Source organism: Ascaphus truei, unplaced genomic scaffold (assembly GCF_040206685.1).
Source record: "Ascaphus truei isolate aAscTru1 unplaced genomic scaffold, aAscTru1.hap1 HAP1_SCAFFOLD_145, whole genome shotgun sequence".
NCBI classification, from domain to species: Eukaryota; Metazoa; Chordata; class Amphibia; order Anura; family Ascaphidae; genus Ascaphus; species Ascaphus truei.
In genome coordinates, this window is record NW_027454334.1 from 312,980 (window position 1) to 336,815 (window position 23,836).

At 49.1% G+C, this 23,836-nt stretch overlaps 1 long non-coding RNA gene across 1 annotated transcript; it reads left to right on the forward strand.

The window, feature by feature from the left end:
- Positions 1–14,334: 14,334 nt before the first annotated feature.
- Positions 14,335–16,511, forward strand: LOC142475946 (uncharacterized). The gene is made up of 3 exons (XR_012791214.1): positions 14,335–14,487; positions 14,859–14,947; positions 16,178–16,511. It is a non-coding gene; the product is annotated as an uncharacterized LOC142475946 (long non-coding RNA).
- Positions 16,512–23,836: the final 7,325 nt, after the last annotated feature.

Consider the following 23,836-nt stretch of genomic DNA (forward strand, 5'->3'; position numbering starts at 1 on the left):
TATAATGATTACACGGTACATGAATAACGGGGTAGGTATAATGATTACACAGTACATGTATAACAGGGGGTAGGGTATAATGATTACACAGTATATGAATAACGGGGTAGGTATAATGATTACACAGTTCATGTATAACGGGGTAGGGTATAATGATTACACAGTACATGAATAATGGGGTAGGTATAATGATTACACAGTACATGTATAACGGGGTAGGTATAATGATTACACAGTACATGAATAACGGGGTAGGTATAATGATTACACAGTACATGTATAACGGGGTAGGGTATAATGATTACACAGTACATGAATAACAGGGGGTAGGGTATAATGGTTACACAGTACATGAATAACGGGGTAGGGTATAATGGTTACACAGTACATGTATAACGGGGGGTATGGTATAATGATTACACAGTACATGAATAACGGGGTAGGGTATAATGATTACACAGTACATGTATAACACGGGGTAGGGTATAATGATTACACAGTACATGTATAACACGGGGTAGGGTATAATGATTACACAGTACATGTATAACACGGGGTAGGGTATAATGATTACACAGTACATGTATAACAGGGGGTAGGGTATAATGATTACACAGTACATGTATAACACGGGGTAGGGTATAATGATTACACAGTATATGTACAACAGGGCGTAGGGTACAATGGTTACACAGTACATGTATAACAGGGGGTATTGTATAATGGTTACACAGTGCATGAGTAACTGTGGGTAGGGTATAATGGTTACACAGTACATGAGTAACAGTGGGTATGGTATAATGGTTACACAGTACATGAGTAACAGTGGGTAGGGTATAATGATTACACAGTACATGAATAACGAGGTAGGGTATAATGGTTACACAGTACATGAATAACAGTGGGTAGGGTATAATGGTTACACAGTACATGTATAACGGGGGGTAGGGTATAATGATTACACTGTACATTATAACAGGGGGTAGGGTATAATGGTTACACAGTACATGAATAACAGGGGGTAGGGTATAATGATTACACAGTACATGTTCAACATGGCGTAGGGTACAATGGTTAAACAGTACATGTATAACAGTGGGTAGGGTATAATGGTTACACAGTACATGTATAACAGGGGGTATTGTATAATGTTTCCACAGTACATGAGTAACTGTGGGTAGGGTATAATGGTTACACAGTACATGAGTAACAGTGGGTATGGTATAATGGTTACACAGTACATGAGTAACAGTGGGTAGGGTATAATGATTACACAGTACATGTATAACAGGGGGTAGGGTATAATGATTACACAGTACATGTATAACAGGGGGTAGGGTATAATGATTACACAGTACATGTATAAAAGGGGGTATTGTATAATGGTTACACAGTACATGAATAACGGGGTAGGGTATAATGATTACACAGTACATGAATAACAGGGGGTAGGGTATAATGATTACACAGTACATGAATAACAGGGGGTAGGGTATAATGATTACACGGTACATGAATAACGGGGTAGGGTATAATGATTACACAGTACATGTACAACAGGGCGTAGGGTACAATGGTTACACGGTACATGTATAACAGGGGGTAGGGTATAATGATTACACAGTACATGAATAACAGGGGGTAGGGTATAATGATTACACAGTACATGTATAACGGGGGGTAGGGTATAATGATTACACAGTACATGTATAACAGGGGGTAGGGTATAATGATTACACAGTACATGTATAAAAGGGGGTATTGTATAATGGTTACACAGTACATGTATAACAGAGGGTATTGTATAATGGTTACACAGTACATGAATAACAGGGGGTAGGGTATAATGATTACACAGTACATGAATAACAGGGGGTAGGGTATAATGATTACACAGTACATGAATAACAGGGGGTAGGGTATAATGATTACACGGTACATGAATAACGGGGTAGGGTATAATGATTACACAGTACATGTACAACAGGGCGTAGGGTACAATGGTTACACGGTACATGTATAACGGGGTAGGGTATAATGATTACACAGTACATGTATAACAGGGGGTAGGTATAATGATTACACAGTACATGTACAACAGGGCGTAGGGTACAATGGTTACACGGTACATGTATAACAGGGGGTAGGGTACAATGGTTACACAGTACATGTATAACAGGGGGTAGGTATAATGATTACACGGTACATGTATAACAGGGGGTAGGGTATAATGATTACACAGTACATGAATAACAGGGGGTAGGGTATAATGATTACACAGTACTTGAATAACAGGGGGTAGGGTATAATGGTTACACAGTACATGAATAACAGGGGGTAGGGTATAATGATTACACGGTACATGAATAACGGGGTAGGTATAATGATTACACAGTACATGTATAACAGGGGGTAGGGTATAATGATTACACAGTATATGAATAACGGGGTAGGTATAATGATTACACAGTTCATGTATAACGGGGTAGGGTATAATGATTACACAGTACATGAATAACGGGGTAGGTATAATGATTACACAGTACATGTATAACGGGGTAGGTATAATGATTACACAGTACATGAATAACGGGGTAGGTATAATGATTACACAGTACATGTATAACGGGTAGGGTATAATGATTACACAGTACATGAATAACAGGGGGTAGGGTATAGTGATTACACAGTACATGAATAACAGGGGGTAGGGTATAATGGTTACACAGTACATGAATAACAGGGGGTAGGGTATAATGATTACACAGTACATGTATAACGGGGTAGGGTATAATGATTACACAGTACATGAATAACGGGGTAGGGTATAATGGTTACACAGTACATGTATAACGGGGTAGGGTATAATGGTTACACAGTACATGTATAACAGGGGGTAGGGTATAATGATTACACAGTACATGTATAACAGGGGGTAGGGTATAATGGTTACACAGTACATGTATAACGGGGGGTATTGTATAATGGTTACACAGTACATGTATAACGGGGGGTATGGTATAATGATTACACAGTACATGTATAACACGAGGTAGGGTATAATGATTACACAGTACATGTATAACACGGGGTAGGGTATAATGATTACACAGTACATGTATAACAGGGGGTAGGGTATAATGATTACACGGTACATGTATAACAGGGGGTAGGGTATAATGGTTACACAGTACATGTATAACGGGGTAGGGTATAATGATTACACAGTACATGAATAACAGGGGGTAGGGTATAATGATTACACAGTATATGTACAACAGGGCGTAGGGTACAATGGTTACACAGTACATGTATAATAGGGGGTATTGTATAATGGTTACACAGTGCATGAGTAACTGTGGGTAGGGTATAATGGTTACACAGTACATGAGTAACAGTGGGTATGGTATAATGGTTACACAGTACATGAGTAACAGTGGGTAGGGTATAATGATTACACAGTACATGAATAACGAGGTAGGGTATAATGGTTACACAGTACATGAATAACAGTGGGTAGGGTATAATGGTTACACAGTACATGTATAACGGGGGGTAGGGTATAATGATTACACTGTACATTATAACAGGGGGTAGGGTATAATGGTTACACAGTACATGAATAACAGGGGTAGGGTATAATGATTACACAGTACATGTTCAACATGGCGTAGGGTACAATGGTTAAACAGTACATGTATAACAGTGGGTAGGGTATAATGGTTACACAGTACATGTATAACAGGGGGTATTGTATAATGTTTCCACAGTACATGAGTAACTGTGGGTAGGGTATAATGGTTACACAGTACATGAGTAACAGTGGGTATGGTATAATGGTTACACAGTACATGAGTAACAGTGGGTAGGGTATAATGATTACACAGTACATGTATAACAGGGGGTAGGGTATAATGATTACACAGTACATGTATAACAGGGGGTAGGGTATAATGATTACACAGTACATGTATAACGGGGGGTAGGGTATAATGATTACACAGTACATGTATAACAGGGGGTAGGGTATAATGATTACACAGTACATGTATAAAAGGGGGTATTGTATAATGGTTACACAGTACATGTATAACAGAGGGTATTGTATAATGGTTACACAGTACATGAATAACAGGGGGTAGGGTATAATGATTACACAGTACATGAATAACAGGGGGTAGGGTATAATGATTACACAGTACATGAATAACAGGGGGTAGGGTATAATGATTACACGGTACATGAATAACGGGGTAGGGTATAATGATTACACAGTACATGTACAACAGGGCGTAGGGTACAATGGTTACACGGTACATGTATAACAGGGGGTAGGGTATAATGATTACACAGTACATGAATAACAGGGGGTAGGGTATAATGATTACACAGTACTTGAATAACAGGGGGTAGGGTATAATGGTTACACAGTACATGAATAACAGGGGGTAGGGTATAATGATTACACGGTACATGAATAACGGGGTAGGTATAATGATTACACAGTACATGTATAACAGGGGGTAGGGTATAATGATTACACAGTATATGAATAACGGGGTAGGTATAATGATTACACAGTTCATGTATAACGGGGTAGGGTATAATGATTACACAGTACATGAATAACGGGGTAGGTATAATGATTACACAGTACATGTATAACGGGGTAGGTATAATGATTACACAGTACATGAATAACGGGGTAGGTATAATGATTACACAGTACATGTATAACGGGGTAGGGTATAATGATTACACAGTACATGAATAACAGGGGGTAGGGTATAGTGATTACACAGTACATGAATAACAGGGGGTAGGGTATAATGGTTACACAGTACATGAATAACAGGGGGTAGGGTATAATGATTACACAGTACATGTATAACGGGGTAGGGTATAATGATTACACAGTACATGAATAACGGGGTAGGGTATAATGGTTACACAGTACATGTATAACGGGGTAGGGTATAATGGTTACACAGTACATGTATAACAGGGGGTAGGTATAATGATTACACAGTACATGTTTAACAGGGGGTAGGTATAATAGTTACACAGTACATGAGTAACAGTGGGTAGGGTATAATGGTTACACAGTACATGAGTAACAGTGGGTATGGTATAATGGTTACACAGTACATGAATAACAGGGGGTAGGGTATAATGGTTACACAGTACATGTATAACAGGGAGTAGGGTATAATGGTTACACAGTACATGTATAACAGGGGTAGGGTATAATGGTTACACAGTACATGTATAACGGGGTAGGGTATAATGGTTACACAGTACATGTATAACAGGGGGTAGGTATAATGATTACACAGTACATGTTTAACAGGGGGTAGGTATAATAGTTACACAGTACATGAGTAACAGTGGGTAGGGTATAATGGTTACACAGTACATGAATAACAGGGGTAGGTATAATGATTACACAGCACATGAATAACAGAGGGTAGGTATAATGATTACACAGCACATGAATAACGGGGGGTAGATATAATGATTACACAGCACATGAATAACGGGGGGTAGATATAATGGTTACACGGTACATGTATAACAGGGGGCAGGGTATAATGATTACACAGTACATGCATAATAGGGGTAGGGTATAATGATTACACAGCACATGAATAACGGGGGGTAGGGTATAATGGTTACACAGTACATGAATAACAGGGGGTAGGGTATAATGGTTACACAGTACATGAATAACAGGGGGTAGGGTATAATGATTACACAGCACATGAATAACAGGGGGTAGGGTATAATGGTTACACAGTACATGTATAACGGGGTAGGGTATAATGATTACACAGTACATGTATAACAGGGGGTAGGGTATAATGGTTACACAGTACATGAATAACGGGGGGTTGGTATAATGATTACACAGTACATGTATAACAGGGTGTAGGGTATAATGATTACACGGTACATGAATAACAGGGGGTAGGGTATAATGATTACACAGTACATGAATAACGGGGGGTAGGGTATAATGGTTACACAGTACATGTATAACAGGGGGTAGGTATAATGGTTACACAGTACATGTATAACAGGGTGTAGGGTATAATGATTACACGGTACATGAATAACAGGGGGTAGGGTATAATGATTACACAGTACATGAATAACGGGGGGTAGGGTATAATGGTTACACGGTACATGAATAACGGGGTAGGTATAATGATTACACAGTACATGAATAACAGGGGGTAGGGTATAATGGTTACACAGTACATGAATAACAGGGGGTAGGTATAATGGTTACACAGTACATGTACAACAGGGGGTAGGGTATAATGGTTACACAGTACATGAATAACGGGGTAGGGTATAATGGTTACACAGTACATGAATAACAGGGGGTAGGGTATAATGGTTACACAGTACATGAATAACAGGGGGTAGGTATAATGATTACACAGTACATGAATAACGGGGGGTAGGTATAATGATTACACGGTACATGTATAACGGGGTAGGTATAATGATTACACGGTACATGAATAACAGGGGGTAGGGTATAATGGTTACACAGTACATGAATAACAGGGGGTAGGTATAATGATTACACAGTACATGTATAACAGGGGGTAGGGTATAATGGTTACACAGTACATGTACAACAGGGGGTAGGGTATAATGGTTACACAGTACATGAATAACAGGGGGTAGGGTATAATGGTTACACAGTACATGAATAACGGGGTAGGTATAATGATTACACAGTACATGTATAACAGGGGGTAGGGTATAATGGTTACACAGTACATGTACAACAGGGGGTAGGGTATAATGGTTACACAGTACATGAATAACAGGGGGTAGGGTATAATGGTTACACAGTACATGAATAACAGAGGGTAGGGTATAATGGTTACACAGTACATGAATAACAGGGGGTAGGTATAATGATTACACAGTACATGAATAACGGGGTAGTTATAATGATTACACGGTACATGAATAACAGGGGGTAGGGTATAATGGTTACACGGTACATGTATAACAGGGGGTAGGGTATAATGATTACACAGTATATGTATAACGGGGTAGGTATAATGATTACACAGTACATGTATAACGGGGTAGGTATAATGATTACACAGTACATGAATAATGGGGTAGGGTATAATGATTACACGGTACATGAATAACGGGGGGTAGGGTATAATGGTTACATGGTACATGAATAACGGGGGGTAGGGTATAATGGTTACACAGTACATGAATAACAGCGGGTAGGGTATAATGATTACACAGTACATGAATAACAGGGGGTAGGGTATAATGATTACACAGTACATGAATAACGGGGGGTAGGGTATAGTGATTACACAGTACATGAATAACAGGGGGTAGGGTATAGTGATTACACAGTACATGTATAACAGGGGGTAGGGTATAGTGATTACACAGTACATGAATAACGGGGGGTAGGGTATAGTGATTACACAGTACATGAATTACAGGGGGTAGGGTATAGTGATTACACAGTACATGTATAACAGGGGTAGGGTATAATGGTTACACAGTACATGAATAACAGGGGTAGGGTATAATGGTTACACAGTACATTGGTGACAATTACACAGGGGTGTGGGGGTTAGTGGGCGTATCTCAGCCTGTGGCGGGTGCTGATATAGTGAGCAGCCAGTTCTGCGCGGGTTTCATCTTCTCCCACGAGGATCGCTATTTTTTGGTTCTCTATATTATTAAAGTTCTGGATAAGAGCAGTGAGTTTCTCTAGGTGGGCACTCCTCATTTCAGAGTATTGTGTGCAACGCAGCAGGAAGTGAGTTTCATCTTCTACCTCTCCTAGCTCACATCACTGGCACAGTCTCATCTCCCGGGGCTTCCAGTTCTGTCTGTGTCTGTCTGTGTCTCACACACACCTCTCCTAGGTCACATCACTGGCACAGTCTCACCTCCCGGGGCTTCCAGTTCTGTCTGTGTCTGCCTGTCTCACACACCTCTCCTAGCTCACATCGCTGGCACAGTCTCACCTCCCAGGGCTTCCAGTTCTGTCTGTGTCTGCCTGTGTCTCACACACACCTCTCCTAGGTCACATCACTGGCACAGTCTCACCTCCCGGGGCTTCCAGTTCTGTCTGTGTCTGCCTGTCTCACACACCTCTCCTAGCTCACATCGCTGGCACAGTCTCACCTCCCGGGGCTTCCAGTTCTGTCTGTGTCTGCCTGTGTCTCACACACCTCTCCTAGCTCACATCGCTGGCACAGTCTCACCTCCCGGGGCTTCCAGTTCTGTCTGTGTCTGCCTGTGTCTCACACACACCTCTCCTAGCTCACATCGCTGGCACAGTCTCACCTCCCGGGGCTTCCAGTTCTGTCTGTGTCTGCCTGTGTCTCACACACACCTCTCCTAGCTCACATCGCTGGCACAGTCTCATCTCCCGGGGCTTCCAGTTCTGTCTGTGTCTCTCACACACCTCTCCTAGCTCACATCGCTGGCACAGTCTCACCTACCGGGGCTTCCAGTTCTGTCTGTCTGCGTGTGTCTCTCACACACCTCTCCTAGCTCACATCGCTGGCACAGTCTCATCTCCCGGGGCTTCCAGTTCTGTCTTTGTCTGCCTGTGTGTCTCTCACACACCTCTCCTAGCTCACATTGCTGGCACAGTCTCACCTCCCGGTGCTTCCAGTTCTGTCTGTGTCTGCGTGTGTCTCTCTCACACCTCTCCTAGCTCACATCGCTGGCACAGTCTCATCTCCCGGGGCTTCCAGTTCTGTCTGTGTCTGCCTGTGTCTCTCTCACACACCTCTCCTAGCTCACATCGCTGGCACAGTCTCACCTCCCGGGGTTCCAGTTCTGTCTGTGTCTGCCTGTGTCCCTCACACACCTCTACTAGCTCACATCGCTGGCACAGTCTCATCTCCCAGGGCTTCCAGTTCTGTCTGTGTCTGCCTGTGTCTCACACACACCTCTCCTAGCTCACATCGCTGGCACAGACTCATCTCCCGGGGCTTCCAGTTCTGTCTGTGTCTGCCTGTGTCTCTCACACACCTCTCCTAGCTCACATCGCTGGCACAGTCTCATCTCCCGGGGCTTCCAGTTCTGTCTGTGTCTGCCTGTGTCTCTCACACACCTCTCCTAGCTCACATCGCTGGCACGGTCTCATCTCCCGGGGCTTCCAGTTCTGTCTGCCTGTGTCTCACACACCTCTCCTAGCTCACATTGCTGGCACAGTCTCACCTCCCGGGGCTTCCAGTTCTGTCTGTGTCTCACACACCTCTCCTAGCTCACATCGCTGGCACAGTCTCATCTCCCGGGGCTTCCAGTCCTGTCTGTGTCTGCCTGTTTCTATTTCCAGTCTGTGGGCGCTCATTCTGTACTGGCTAAGGGTCTGTCTCTGTTTTGGGTCTTTTACCTTCAGTAGGTAGGGTGCCAGAGTGTATCCTCTCTGTAGGCTGTGGTAGGTCTCCAGCTTCTTTGAGCGTTGGATATCATTTTCCCACATTGTCACATACTGCTTCTTCATTTCGCTGGCGATTGAGTTGATGTTTTTTCGGCAAGCTGGTGATCTGTGTGGGGTTTTGTTCTTGTAGTGAGAGGACAAGTTGTTTGATGGCACAGGGTTTAGTGGCTTTGCATTGCTCTGTAGCAGTAAGACTGTGGGTGGCTGGTGTTTAGGTGAGCCCAGAATGTCAGTGCTCTCCTCTGTACTGTGAGCAGTAGAGGAAAGCGGCCCAGCTCAGCCCGGCATGCATTGTTTCATGTACTCCTGTGTACTTGGAGAAGGTGTTTGCAGAATTCCAGATGCAGTATTTCTGTTGGGCTGGTGTCCCATTTTGTGGAGTCTGGGTATGTTACAGGGCCCCACACCTCGCTGCCATACAGAAGGATGGGTGTGTGGGGTCTGGGTATGTTACAGGGCCCCACACCTCGCTGCCATACAGAAGGATGGGTGTGTGGAGTCTGGGTACGTTACAGGGCCCCACACTTCGCTGCCATACAGAAGGATGGGTGTGTGGGGTCTGGGTACGTTACAGGGCCCCACACTTCGCTGCCATACAGAAGGATGGGTGTGTGGAGTCTGGGTATGTTACAGGACCCCACACCTCGCTGCCATACAGAAGGATGGGTGTGTGGAGTCTGGGTATGTTACAGGACCCCACACATCGCTGCCATACAGAAGGATGGGTGTGTGGGGTCTGGGGATGTTACAGGGCCCCACACCTCGCTGCCATACAGAAGGATGGGTGTGTGGAGTCTGGGTATGTTACAGGGCCCCACACCTCGCTGCCATACAGAAGGATGGGTGTGTGGAGTCTGGGTACGTTACAGGGCCCCACACCTCGCTGCCATACAGAAGGATGGGTGTGTGGGGTCTGGGTATGTTACAGGGCCCCACACCTCGCTGCCATACAGAAGGATGGGTGTGTGGAGTCTGGGTATGTTACAGGACCCCACACCTCGCTGCCATACAGAAGGATGGGTGTCTGGAGTCTGGGTATGTTACAGGACCCCACACCTCGCTGCCATACAGAAGGATGGGTGTGTGGGGTCTGGGTATGTTACAGGGCCCCACACCTCGCTGCCATAGAGAAGGATGGGTGTGTGGAGTCTGGGTATGTTACAGGACCCCACACCTCGCTGCCATACAGAAGGATGGGTGTGTGGAGTCTGGGTATGTTACAGGGCCCCACACCTCGCTGCCATACAGAAGGATGGGTGTGTGGGGTCTGGGTACGTTACAGGGCCCCACACCTCGCTGCCATACAGAAGGATGTGTGTGTGGGGTCTGGGTATGTTACAGGGCCCCACACCTCGCTGCCATACAGAAGGATGTGTGTGTGGGGTCTGGGTATGTTACAGGACCCCACACCTCGCTGCCATACAGAAGGATGGGTGTGCGGAGTCTGGGTATGTTACAGGAACCCACACCTCGCTGCCATACAGAAGGATGGGTGTGTGGGGTCTGGGTATGTTACAGGGCCCCACACCTCGCTGCCATACAGAAGGATGGGTGTGTGGAGTCTGGGTATGTTACAGGACCCCACACCTCGCTGCCATACAGAAGGATGGGTGTGTGGAGTCTGGGTATGTTACAGGACCCCACACCTCGCTGCCATACAGAAGGATGGGTGTGAGGAGTCTGGGTATGTTACAGGACCCCACACCTCGCTGCCATACAGAAGGATGGGTGTGTGGAGTCTGGGTATGTTACAGGACCCCACACCTCGCTGCCATACAGAAGGATGGGTGTGTGGAGTCTGGGTATGTTACAGGGCCCCACACCTCGCTGCCATACAGAAGGATGTGTGTGTGGGGTCTGGGTATGTTACAGGGCCCCACACCTCGCTGCCATACAGAAGGATGTATGTGTGGGGTCTGGGTATGTTACAGGACCCCACACCTCGCTGCCATACAGAAGGATGGGTGTGTGGGGTCTGGGTATGTTACAGGACCCCACACCTCGCTGCCATACAGAAGGATGGGTGTGTGGGGTCTGGGTACGTTACAGGGCCCCACACCTCGCTGCCATACAGAAGGATGTGTGTGTGGGGTCTGGGTATGTTACAGGGCCCCACACCTCGCTGCCATACAGAAGGATGGGTGTGTGGAGTCTGGGTATGTTACAGGGCCCCACACCTCGCTGCCATACAGAAGGATGGGTGTGTGGTGTCTGGGTATGTTACAGGGCCCCACACCTCTCTGCCATACAGAAGGATGGGTGTGTGGAGTCTGGGTATGTTACAGGGCCCCACACCTCGCTGCCATACAGAAGGATGGGTGTGTGGAGTCTGGGTATGTTACAGAACCCCACACCTCGCTGCCATACAGAAGGATGGGTGTGTGGAGTCTGGGTATGTTACAGGGCCACACACCTCGCTGCCATACAGAAGGATGGGTGTGTGGAGTCTGGGTATGTTACAGGGCCACACACCTCGCTGCCATACAGAAGGATGGGTGTGATGATGCTGTTGAATATTTTCTCCCAGATTCTTATTGGTGGTTTGAGGTGGTACATCTGTTTCCTTATTGCATAAAATGTTCTGCGGGCCTTCTCCTTCAGTGTATTTATGGCCAGGTTGAATTTCCCTGATGAGCTGATTGTTAGACCTCGGTATGTGTAGCTCGCTGTCTGTTCCAGAGCATTGTCGTCCAGTGTGAATTGCGATATGGTCGGATGTTTTTTAGATTTTTTCTGGAATACCATTATTCTGTTTTTTTTCTAGGTTCACAGAGAGTGCCCAGGTCTGGCTGAATTTTTCTAGTATTGCCAGTTTCTGTTGGAGGCCCTGTCCTGTTGGAGGCCCTGTCCTGTGGGAGGCCCTGTCCTGTGGGAGGCCCTGTCCTGTGGGAGGCCCTGTCCTGTGGGAGGCCCTGTCCTGTGGGAGGCCCTGTCCTGTTGGAGGCCCTGTCCTGTTGGAGGCCCTGTCCTGTTGGAGGCCCTGTCCTGTGGGAGGCCCTGTCCTGTGGGAGGCCCTGTCCTGTGGGAGGCCCTGTCCTGTGGGAGGCCCTGTCCTGTGGGAGGCCCTGTCCTGTGGGAGGCCCTGTCCTGTGGGAGGCCCTGTCCTGTTGGAGACAGCAGGAGCAGGTGGTCTGCGTATAGTAGAGACTTAATCTCAGTTCCAGCCAAGTTGAGCCCAGGTGCTGAGGAGGATTCTAGGGCTGCTGCGAGCTCATTGATGTAGATGTTAAACAGTGTGGGACTCAGGCTGCAGCCCTGTCTAACTCCACGGCCTTGATGGAAGAAGTCTGTCCTTCTGTTATTAACTTTCACGCAGCATTTGTTTTCAAAGTACATACTTTTGATGGTGTCGTATGTTCTCCCCCCTATTCCGCTCTCTAGTATTTTCAGCAATAGACCTGAATGCCACATGGAGTCGAAGCCTTTTTGATGTCCACAAAGCAAGCACAGATTTTGCCCTTTAGGTGTTGTGGACGTGCTTATTGGTCAGGCTGTGTAAGGTGGTGATGTGGTGCGGTGGCGTAGGGTGTAGATGTGATCCGTGGTGCGGTGGTTTGGCAGGAAGCCTGTCTGGCTCTTACTCAGTACACTCTGCTCTGTCAGGAAGGTGAGGATTCTGCTGTTCAAGATGCTGTAGAACAGTTTCCCCAGGGTGCTGCTGACACAGATACCTCTGTAATTGGATGTGTCCAACCTGTCTCCTTTCTTGTGAATAGGTTTTATCAGTCCTTCGTTCTTCACCCTCTCTCTCTCTCGCACCCTCACTCTCTCTTGCACCCCCTCTCTGTCCCTCTCGCCGCCCCCCCCCCCCCCCTCTCTGTATTTATTTTTGGGAAGTAGCATTTGCACAGCTTTGCGCTCAGGAGAGAGCTTCATTTTTTTTATTTGAATGAATACATTACGGTTTTACTCGTGTAAACGTTGACGGCACGTTTTGTATACCGAGTCCTCAAGGGTAACCAACTGGTCTGGATGTCAGTCTATCCCTGCTTCAGCACAGGTGACTGATCCACCTGTGCTGACGCTGGGACTGGTTAAACCACCTGTGTCGTTATGACTAGTGTACCGAGTACTGTACCCAGAATTCCCCGGTGCCTGGCGTTACCAGGCACTTTTTTTTCCAGCTACCCGGAAATTACCCGGACCCCGGCAGCTGAGAAATGGGCGTCGGGTAATGTCAGGGTAGCTGAAAATAAACATATCGCTTACCTGCAGCCAGCGACGGGAGACCCCCTATGAAGAGCAGCAGCGGTCCTGTGGCGGTGGCAGCGTCCGAAGTGTCTTTGGCCGGTGCGGGAGCAGCAGGAATCCAGCACACCGCACGTAAGCAGTGTGAGCCGCGGAACCACGTGGCAGGAGCGTTGCTATTGGACAGCCGGCTGTCCAATAGCAACGCTCCTGCTCCGGTCACATGGTACCGCGGCTTACACTGCTTAGCTGCTGCTGTGCGGTGTGCTGGATTCCTGCTGCTCCCGCGCCGGCCGGAGACACTTCGGACGCTGCCACCGCCACAGGACCGCTGCTGCTCTTCATGAATGTCGCCGCGGTCTTCCTCCACCCTGCAGGTAAGTGGTAACCGGGTACCCGTTACCCGTTTTTTTTACATTTTTATAAATCACTACCCGGTACAAGACTAATTAAGGCACTATCCCCTGTGCTGAAGCAGGGACATCCTGAAAACCTGACCTGTTGGTGGCCCTTGAGGGCTGCAGTGTGCCCGCCCGTTGGCGCAGGCCATGCTGCAATAAAACATTGTTACAGCTGGGTCAGTCGGGCTCGTGCGCTTGCGCGAACCAGCAGCTACCGCTCTTCACGCCGTGACGATTCGGGCTGCATGACGTCAGCCGATCCGATGTTCTGATCCGCTTCAGCAACAGGGCTTTTTGTTTTGTTTTTTTTTTGTTTTTTTTCATGGATCGTGGTTGTAGACCCAATGGAAATTCTGACGAAGACGGGGAAGTTGCAGAAATACGCCATCCAGAAGGCCCTGTCCGCCGCGTTTCAGAAAATACTCCTGGTGGTTTCAGGTAAGACGCTCCCCTCGTTTTTCCGAGTCTCGCTCACCCCCTGCTTCATATTTCCTAGTAAACTTGACCTAATAATGTAACGCGACACCCCCCCCCCCCCCCACCAGCACTGAGCCTCTTGGGTGAAGTCACCCCCAACCCAAGTAAACATATCACTTCCAGCTCCTGTACTCGGCAGCGCCAGCGTCGCCCGCCTCTGCCTTATTACGCGGCGTCTGAGCCAGGCTTACACGGTAGATGAGGTTGAAACGAGGACCGGCCCATCGAGTTCAATCTGTTATATTTAGGCGGCAGACACTTATCCTATATATATTATATATATATATATATATATATATATATATATATATATATCTCCATTTGTTTCCCAGAGAAAGGGAGGGTGGTTGTGGAATACGTCCCTTCCGAGGACGACGTGGTCGACTGTTTGTCAGAAGAAGAGCTGCGGGGGCTGATCCAGGTACATTAATCCCCTCCCCCCCCCCCCCCCCCCCCCCCCCCCCCCCCCCCCACTTTTATTTTAAATCGAATTAATACGTTTCGGTTTTACGTTGATTGCACGTCTTGTATTCAGAGTCCTCAAGGGCCACCAGCCGGTTTGGGTTTTCAAGATATCCCTGCTTGACTGAGCTTGTGCTGAAGCTGGGACCGATTTTTTGAGCTACTTGTGCTGAAGCTGGGACCGATTGAGCCACTTGTGCTGAAGCTGGGACCGATGGGAGCCACCTGTGCTGAAGCTGGGACCAATGGGCGCCACCTGTGCTGAAGCTGGGACGATGGGAGCCACCTGTGCTGAAGCTGGGACCGATGGGAGCCACCTGTGCTGAAGCTGGGACCGATGGGAGCCACCTGTGCTGAAGCTGGGACCGATGGGCGCCACCTGTGCTGAAGCTGGGACCGATGGGAGCCACCTGTGCTGAAGCTGGGACCGATGGGAGCCACCTGTGCTGAAGCTGGGACCGATGGGAGCCACCTGTGCTGAAGCTGGGACCGATGGGAGCCACCTGTGCTTTTTTTTTTGGTTTGTTGGTTTTTTTTTGTTTTTTTTTTTTTGATGTATCTGAAGCTGGGACCGATGGGCGCCACCTGTGCTGAAGCTGGGACCGATGGGAGCCACCTGTGCTGAAGCTGGGACCGATTGGAGCCACCTGTGCTGAAGCTGGGACCGATGGGAGCCACCTGTGCTGAAGCTGGGACGGATGGGAGCCACCTGTGCTGAAGCTGGGAATGATTGGAGCAACCTGTGCTGAAGCTGGGACGATTGGAGCAACTGTGCTGAAGCTGGAACTGATTGGAGCCACCTGTGCTGAAGCTGGGGCCGATGGGAGCCGCCTGTGCTGAAGCTGGGACCGATGGGAGCCGCCTGTGCTGAAGCTGGGACCGATGGGAGCCGCCTGTGCTGAATCTGGGACCGATGGGAGCCGCCTGTGCTGAAGCTGGGACGATGGGAGCCGCCTGTGCTGAAGCTGGGACCGATGGGAGCCGCCTGTGCTGAAGCTGGGACCGATGGGAGCCATCTGTGCTGAAGCTGGGACCGATTGGCGCCACCTGTGCTGAAGCAGCGATATCATGAAAACCTGAACTGTTGGTGGCCCTTGAGGACCCGGAGTTGGCCGTCCCTGGGATATAACCTTGGGGGGGGGGGGGGTGTCCTGTCTTACTGGGTCTAACCTCTGCCGTACGTCTGCAGGTGAACGACTTCACGTGGACCCAGTGAATCAGGATGGGGAAGACGAGGATGTCCTGGCAGAGCTGAGCTTCCAGGAGGAGACCTTGGCCGACGGGGTGTAAAGAAGACCGGCCGTTGGGAAGGGGGAATTAAAAAAAATAATAATGTCATCCCATGACCGGAGATCTGTAAAAGGGATTGTGCGTGTGAATGTACGTTAGATCTGTAAATGGGATTGTGCGTGTGATTGTACGTTAGATCTGTAAATGGGATTGTGCGTGTGATTGTACGTTAGATCTGTAAATGGGATTGTGCGTGTGATTGTACGTTAGATCTGTAAATGGGATTGTGCGTGTGATTGTACGTTAGATCTGTAAATGGGATTGTGCGTGTGATTGTACGTTAGATCTGTAAATGGGATTGTGCGTGTGATTGTACGTTAGATCTGTAAATGGGATTGTGCGTGTGATTGTACGTTAGATCTGTAAATGGGATTGTGCGTGTGAATGTACGTTAGATTCTGTAAATGGGATTGTGCGTGTGATTGTACGTTAGATCTGTAAATGGGATTGTGCGTGTGATTGTACGTTAGATCTGTAAATGGGATTGTGCGTGTGATTGTACGTTAGATCTGTAAATGGGATTGTGCGTGTGATTGTACGTTAGATCTGTAAATGGGATTGTGCGTGTGATTGTACGTTAGATCTGTAAATGGGATTGTGCGTGTGATTGTACGTTAGATCTGTAAATGGGATTGTGCGTGTGATTGTACGTTAGATCTGTAAATGGGATTGTGCGTGTGAATTGTACGTTAGATCTGTAAATGGGATTGTGCGTGTGATTGTACGTTAGATCTGTAATGGGATTGTGCGTGTGATTGTACGTTAGATCTGTAAATGGGATTGTGCGTGTGATTGTACGTTAGATCTGTAAATGGGATTGTGCGTGTGATTGTACGTTAGATCTGTAAATGGGATTGTGCGTGTGATTGTACGTTAGATCTGTAAATGGGATTGTGCGTGTGATTGTACGTTAGATCTGTAAATGGGATTGTGCGTGTGAATGTACGTTAGATCTGTAAATGGGATTGTGCGTGTGATTGTACGTTAGATCTGTAAATGGGATTGTGCGTGTGATTGTACGTTAGATCTGTAAATGGGATTGTGCGTGTGATTGTACGTTAGATCTGTAAAAGGGATTGTGCGTGTGATTGTACGTTAGATCTGTAAATGGGATTGTGCGTGTGATTGTACGTTAGATCTGTAAAAGGGATTGTGCGTGTGATTGTACGTTAGATCTGTAAATGGGATTGTGCGTGTGATTGTACGTTAGATCTGTAAATGGGATTGTGCGTGTGATTGTACGTTAGATCTGTAAATGGGATTGTGCGTGTGATTGTACGTTAGATCTGTAAATGGGATTGTACGTGTGACACGATGGCTCGCCGGCTACTTCTTTTATCTTGTAATATTTCTGTGCTAAATGACTGCATTAAATGTAACTTGGTCCCCCACCGGAAGGCGACTCGTTTGTTCCCAGCGTTCGTAGCTCATTAGCAGGTCTTGGGAAGCGCACGCCTGCCTCTTGCGTAATCAGATCTGTTTAAGCGGCCGCGTCCATGTGTGGCAGAGAAATGAGCTTCCATGCCAAACTCTGCTGGGCGCTTGAGGCCCAGATCCACAGGCGTCTGCGATTTGACTTAGAGAGGCGTTCGCCTAAATGAGCGCCTCGTGAAAGGTTAACGTATGGAGTGATACTCTCTATTATAACCCCCCCCCAAACACCCCTTTATACAGTACGTAGAGATATCGGTCTTGGATATCTTTCCAAGTGTATTACAGGCGTACCCCGCATTCACGTACGCAATGGGACCGGAGCATGTATGTAAAGCGAAAATGTACTTAAAGGAAGCACTACCTTTTTCCCACTTATCGATGCATGTACTGTACTGCAATCGTCATATACGTGCATAACTGATGTAAATAACGCATGTATAACAGGCTCTATAGGCTCCCGCTTGCGCACAGCTTCGGTACAGGTAGGGAGCCGGCATTGCTGTTCAGGACGTGCTGACAGGCGCATGCGTGAGCTGCCGTTTGCCTATTGGTCGATATGTCCCTTACTCGCGAGTGTACTTAAAGTGAGTGTCCTTAAACCGGGGTATGCCTGTATAATCGTGTATTTGTGGGCGTACAAAGACTGGTATCTCCACATATTACAAGAGAGATCAGCACTGTGACGTCTGGACACTCAATATAATATTAGGTGAGCAAACTAGTAACTGCAGAGTTGATACAGAGCTTGATCCTTACCAATAAGTGTGTGTTTATTTATTTATTTCGGGGAACCTGTAATTGGTCATTTTCTCATATGACGCGTTTGGCTCCCGATTTTATTTTGGACGGGACCACACCTAGATTGTCACGTTCTTACACTAAACCCCACTAGTGTGATACCATTGTGTTACTAAGGCATAGCTCGGTCTCCGTTGAGAGGACCTCGGATTACCAGTGATAGAAACGTCACTCCCCTGCCCTGAAGTCTTAGTAGATCCAGAAGAGACGCGGTTCAATGTTCTTTGCCACGAGTTTGGGTTACATTGTGTAGATTTTGGGCAGGGTTGTATTGTGGTGGAGCTTTGTAGGGTATGTGTGGTGGATTAGGTGTCCAAGTACAAACCGTTCCATATTTACGTGTGGACGGATCGACGTTTCGGTCGCCCAGCTTGGCAAGATGTTGGCGATGGTCTAAGTTGGTCGATCCGTCCACAAATAAATATGGACGTTTTTTTATTCGCACGCCCTCTGGCGTGCTGCTTCTTTCTCGGGTGGAGAGAGTATACACATGTACCCTATTTCACCTTGGCGTTTGACGGCCGTGCACCCGCGGCATTTCAATGGAGTTGTGGAGTGCACGCTTCCATCAAGCGTTGGCATAAGGGACTGTGCCGTGTGTGACTAAGGCCGTAAGGCCTTAGTCCTATATTAATAGGCAGCTATATAATGGCATAAGGATCCCGAATATCCATAAGGGATCCCCATATATTTCATCAACCTAACTTACCAGAGTTACGTTACAAATGACAGTCACGTACTGTTTGATATACATCTTATTTTAAACCCCATTTTTTTATTTATTGGTACAATAAAGTATTTTAAAACATTCACTATACATTTAGTTGTGAGGTTGTTTAGGTTTCTTTTCTCTCTTTATGCATAACTCAGCAGCTATAATGTCTTTGTTTATTGTTAAGGTGATGTCTAGTGTTACAGTTTGCAGGTCAAATTACTGGGTACAGGAAAGGTATACAGGGATATACCAAATAAGTATACATGGGGAGGATGTTGATCCAGGGATTAATCCGATTGCCAATTGTTGGAGTCAGGAAGGAATTAATTTTTCCTCTTATGAGATATCATTGGATGATATGACACTGGGGTTTTTGTTTGCCTTCCTCTAGATCAATATACTGTAAGTACAGATATAGGATAAAGTATCTGTAGTTGAAATTTGGCATAGGTTGAACTTGATGGACGCATGTGTTTTTTTTTGTTTTTTTAAGCTGATCTATTATGTAACTGTAACATTGGCAACAAATGATCACAAACAGGAAAGTGTGACAAATATCTTGCACTGCTGGGGTGGTGTGCTAAAGTCTGCTATAGAAATCAAAGGATGCTCAGTATATTAAAGCTGCAGACTAAGCAATATCCTACACTAGCTGAGAGACCCGGCGTTGCCCGGGATGTAAATGCGTAATAGGTAGTATTATTTATAAATGGTGGAACAATAGGTGACTATTTGTTGTAAAGGTTGGATAATAATATTGAAAAGAAAGATGGAAGAAAATGTAATACGATGTTGTATAAAAATGGTTTATTGTAACCACACCACAGTACAATGTATATTTTGGTGCCATAAGTGATGTAAAAATCTGAGTCGTGTGTCCTGCTAGGGTGTGAGGCGGCGGGTGGCGCGTGGGTTGTGAGTGCTGTCTGTGAGTGGGGGTCCTGCTAGGGTGTGAGGCGGCGGGTGGCGCGTGGGTTGTGAGTGCTGTCTGTGAGTGGGGGTCCTGCAAGGGTGTGAGGCGGCGGCTGGCGCGTGGGTTGTGAGTGCTGTCTGTGAGTGGGGGTCCTGCTAGGGTGTGAGGCGGTGGGTCAGTGATGTCGGTGCGTAGGGGCGGGAGGCAGCAGGTGTGTGTGGCGGCAGGTATGTGTCGAGTGTAGCGGGTGTCTGTTGAGTGCGTGCAGCGGCTGTGAGGCGGTGGGTGAAAGGCAGAGGCGGCCGGAGTAAGGGCGGGTGAAAGGCGGGGGGTGGGGAGGCGGTAAGGCGGGCATGAAGGCAAAGGGCGGCGGGAAGGAGAGGAGGGGGTGGAGGAGGGGGGCAAGGGGTGGAGGGGGGGGCAAGGGGTGGAGGGGGGGGGCAAGGGGTGGAGGGGGGGGGCAAGGGGTGGAGGGGGGGGCAAGGGGTGGAGGGGGGGGGCAAGGGGTGGAGGGGGGGGGCATGGGGTGGAGGAGGGGGGCATGGGGTGGAGGAGGGGGGGCATGGGGTGGAGGAGGGGGGCATGGGGTGGAGGAGGGGGGCATGGGGTGGAGGAGGGGGGCAAGGGGTGGAGGAGGGGGGGGAAGGGTTAGAGGAGGGGGGGGAAGGGTTAGAGGAGGGGGGGGGAAGGGTTAGAGGAGGGGGGGGGGAAGGGTTAGAGGAGGGGGGGGGGAAGGGTTAGAGGAGGGGGGGGGAAGGGTTAGAGGAGGGGGGGGGGAAGGGTTAGAGGAGGGGGGGGGGGAAGGGTTAGAGGAGGGGGGGGGAAGGGTTAGAGGAGGGGGGGGGAAGGGTTAGAGGAGGGGGGGGGAAGGGTTAGAGGAGGGGGGGGGAAGGGTTAGAGGAGGGGGGGGAAGGGTTAGAGGAGGGGGGGGAAGGGTTAGAGGAGGGGGGGGGAAGGGTTAGAGGAGGGGGGGGAAGGGTTAGAGGAGGGGGGGGAAGGGTTAGAGGAGGGGGGGAAGGGTTAGAGGAGGGGGGGGAAGGGTTAGAGGAGGGGGGGGAAGGGTTAAAGGAGGGGGTGGAAGTGTGGGAGGGGAAAGGGTAAAAAGAGGTGGAGGGGGGGGAAGAGGAGCGGAGGGGGGGTGGAAAGGGGAGCGGAGGGGGGGTGAAGGGGAGCGGGGGGGAAGGGGAGCGGGGGGGGGGGAGGGGAGAAGTGTGGGAAGGGGGAGGAGGGGGGAGGTGGTGGAAAGGGGGAGAAGGGGGGAAGGGGGAGAAGGGGGGAGGTGGTGGGAAGGGGGGAGGTGGTGGAAGGAGGAGGAGGGGGAAGGTGGTGGAAAGGGAGAGAAGGGGGGATGTGGTGGGAAGGGGGAGGAGGGGGAAGGTGGTGGGAAGGGGGGAGGAGGGGGAAGGTGGTGGGAAGGGGGGGAGGTGGTGGGAAGGGGGGGAGGGTGGAGGTGGTGGGAAGGGGGGGGGAGGTGGTGGGAAGGGGGGGAGGTGGTGGAAAGGGGGGGGGGAGGGGTGAGGTGGTGGGAAGGGGGAGGAGGTGGGAAGGCGGGGGGTGGAGGCGGAGGGAAGGCGGGGGGTGGGAGGCGGTGGGAAGGCGGGGGGTGGGAGGCGGTGGGAAGGGGAGTGGGAGGCGGTGGGAAGGGGAGTGGGAGGCGGTGTGGAAGGGGCGGGAGGCGGGGGGAAGGGGGGGAGGGAGGCGGTGGGAAGGGGGGGAGGAAGGGGGGGTGGGAGGCGGTGGGAAGGGGGGGTGGGAGGCGGTGGGAAGGGGGGGTGGGAGGCGGTGGGAAGGGGGGGTGGGAGGCGGTGGGAAGGGGGGGAGGCGGTGGGAAGGGGGGGGGAGGCGGTGGGAAGGGGGGGGGAGGCGGTGGGAAGGGGGGCTGGGAGGCGGTGGGAAGGGGGGGGGCGGTGGGAAGGTGGAGGGGAGGCGGTGGGAAGGGGGGGGGGAGGCGGTGGAAGGGGGGGGGAGGCGGTGGGAAGGGGGGGTGGAGGGGAGGTGAAGGTGGGGGGGGTGGAGGGGAGGTGAAGGGGGGGGAGTGGAAGGGAGGTGAAGGGGGGGGGGTGGAAGGGAGGTGAAGGGGGGGGGGGTGGAAGGGAGGTGAAGGGGGGGGGTGGAAGGGAGGTGAAGGGGGGGGGTGGAAGGGAGGTGAAGGGGGGGGTGGAGGGGAGGTGAAGGGGGGGTGGAGGGGGGGGAGGTGAGGGGGGGGAGGTAAATGGGGAGGTGAAGGGGGGTGGAAGGGAGAAGTGGAGTGAGGGGAGGTGAAAGGGGGTGAGGGGAGGTGATGGGGGGTGAGGGGTGGTGAAGGCCGCTCACTCACCCGTCCGGAAGGTCCCACGTGGATCTGAGGCGGGAGGCAGCGTGTTGTGGCCGCTCCCCCGCTGTGTCCCGGGCGCCGCCATCTTGGGCACTCGGCGCCGCGAGGCAGCCTGCCTGGCCACTGGCTGTTCCCCCGCCGGGGAGGGGTGAGTTGTAGCGCCGGGGAGGGGGGGGCATGTATATGTGTGGGGGGGGGAGAGGTGGGAGATATAGAGGGGGGGTCTCGCACGGCCGCTGACACTGGTGGGGGGGGGGCGCTGAAGGGGTAATAATAGTGTGTGTGTCCCGCTGTGTGTGTGTGTGTGTGTGTGTGTGTGTGTGTGTGTGTGTGTGTGTGTCACTGTGTGTGTGTCTGTCATTGTGTGTGTGTGTCCCTGTGTCTGTGTGTGTGTGTCCCTGTGTGTGTGTGTGTGTCCCTGTGTGTGTGTGTCCCTGTGTGTGTGTGTCCCTGTGTGTGTGTGTCCCTGTGTGTGTGTGTCCCTGTGTGTGTGTGTCCCTGTGTGTGTGTGTCCCTGTGTGTGTGTGTCCCTGTGTGTCCTTTGGCCCGTCACTCCGCCTCAGGCCAATGAGAGGTGTGCGGGGGCGGCCCAAGGGACCAATCAGATTTCCCCTAGGGACACCGGACATCCAGGCAGGCAGGCAGGCATGCAGGCAAACATACATACAGTGCTTTCACTAATATAGTATAAGATGTGGTTGGTTTTTATTTATTTTTTTATTATTATTAAATTAGTTCTGTACTATGAGAAAATGCTTGTAGCATTTTTTTTTTTAAACTCTGAATGACATTTGTATGGTATTATAATGCAACCAGCATTTTTTGTTTCTATAGCAACCATTTACAAAGTCACATCCCTTCCTCTTCTGAAACAGGCTCTGGCACACCCCTTTGTTGAGCCCCGCCCTCTCTAGCAGTGCACCAATTGTATCTAGTGACTGCCTGGTCACATGATCTTTCCCCACAGAACTTTGCATCTTTGGTCCTATTCTGCTGCACTGACGGCCATTTAGTGAACCCCCCCGAGCCGCATCAATCACAGGTGAACGGATCAATCGGCAATTTAGCTAATTCCTTATCATTGTGTGGATTGTATTAATGCACAGATTAAAAGGGGAACAAAATAAATAAAAACGCAGCTTTAAAACTAATTAAAAATGGTTGTATGAAAAAAAAAAGTAATATCTAATACTACAGAACTGATTTATTAACAAAAAAAACACGTAGGATATTTCTTGGATTGCTCCTTTAAATAAAATTAGTAGAAAAAGTTGAAAATGTGTACGGTAGGTTTTTATGCAGCACGATACAAGAAAGTGATAATAATAATAATAATTATATATTATATTATTGTGGATGTGCGTTGATCTTGCGTGTTTTTTTT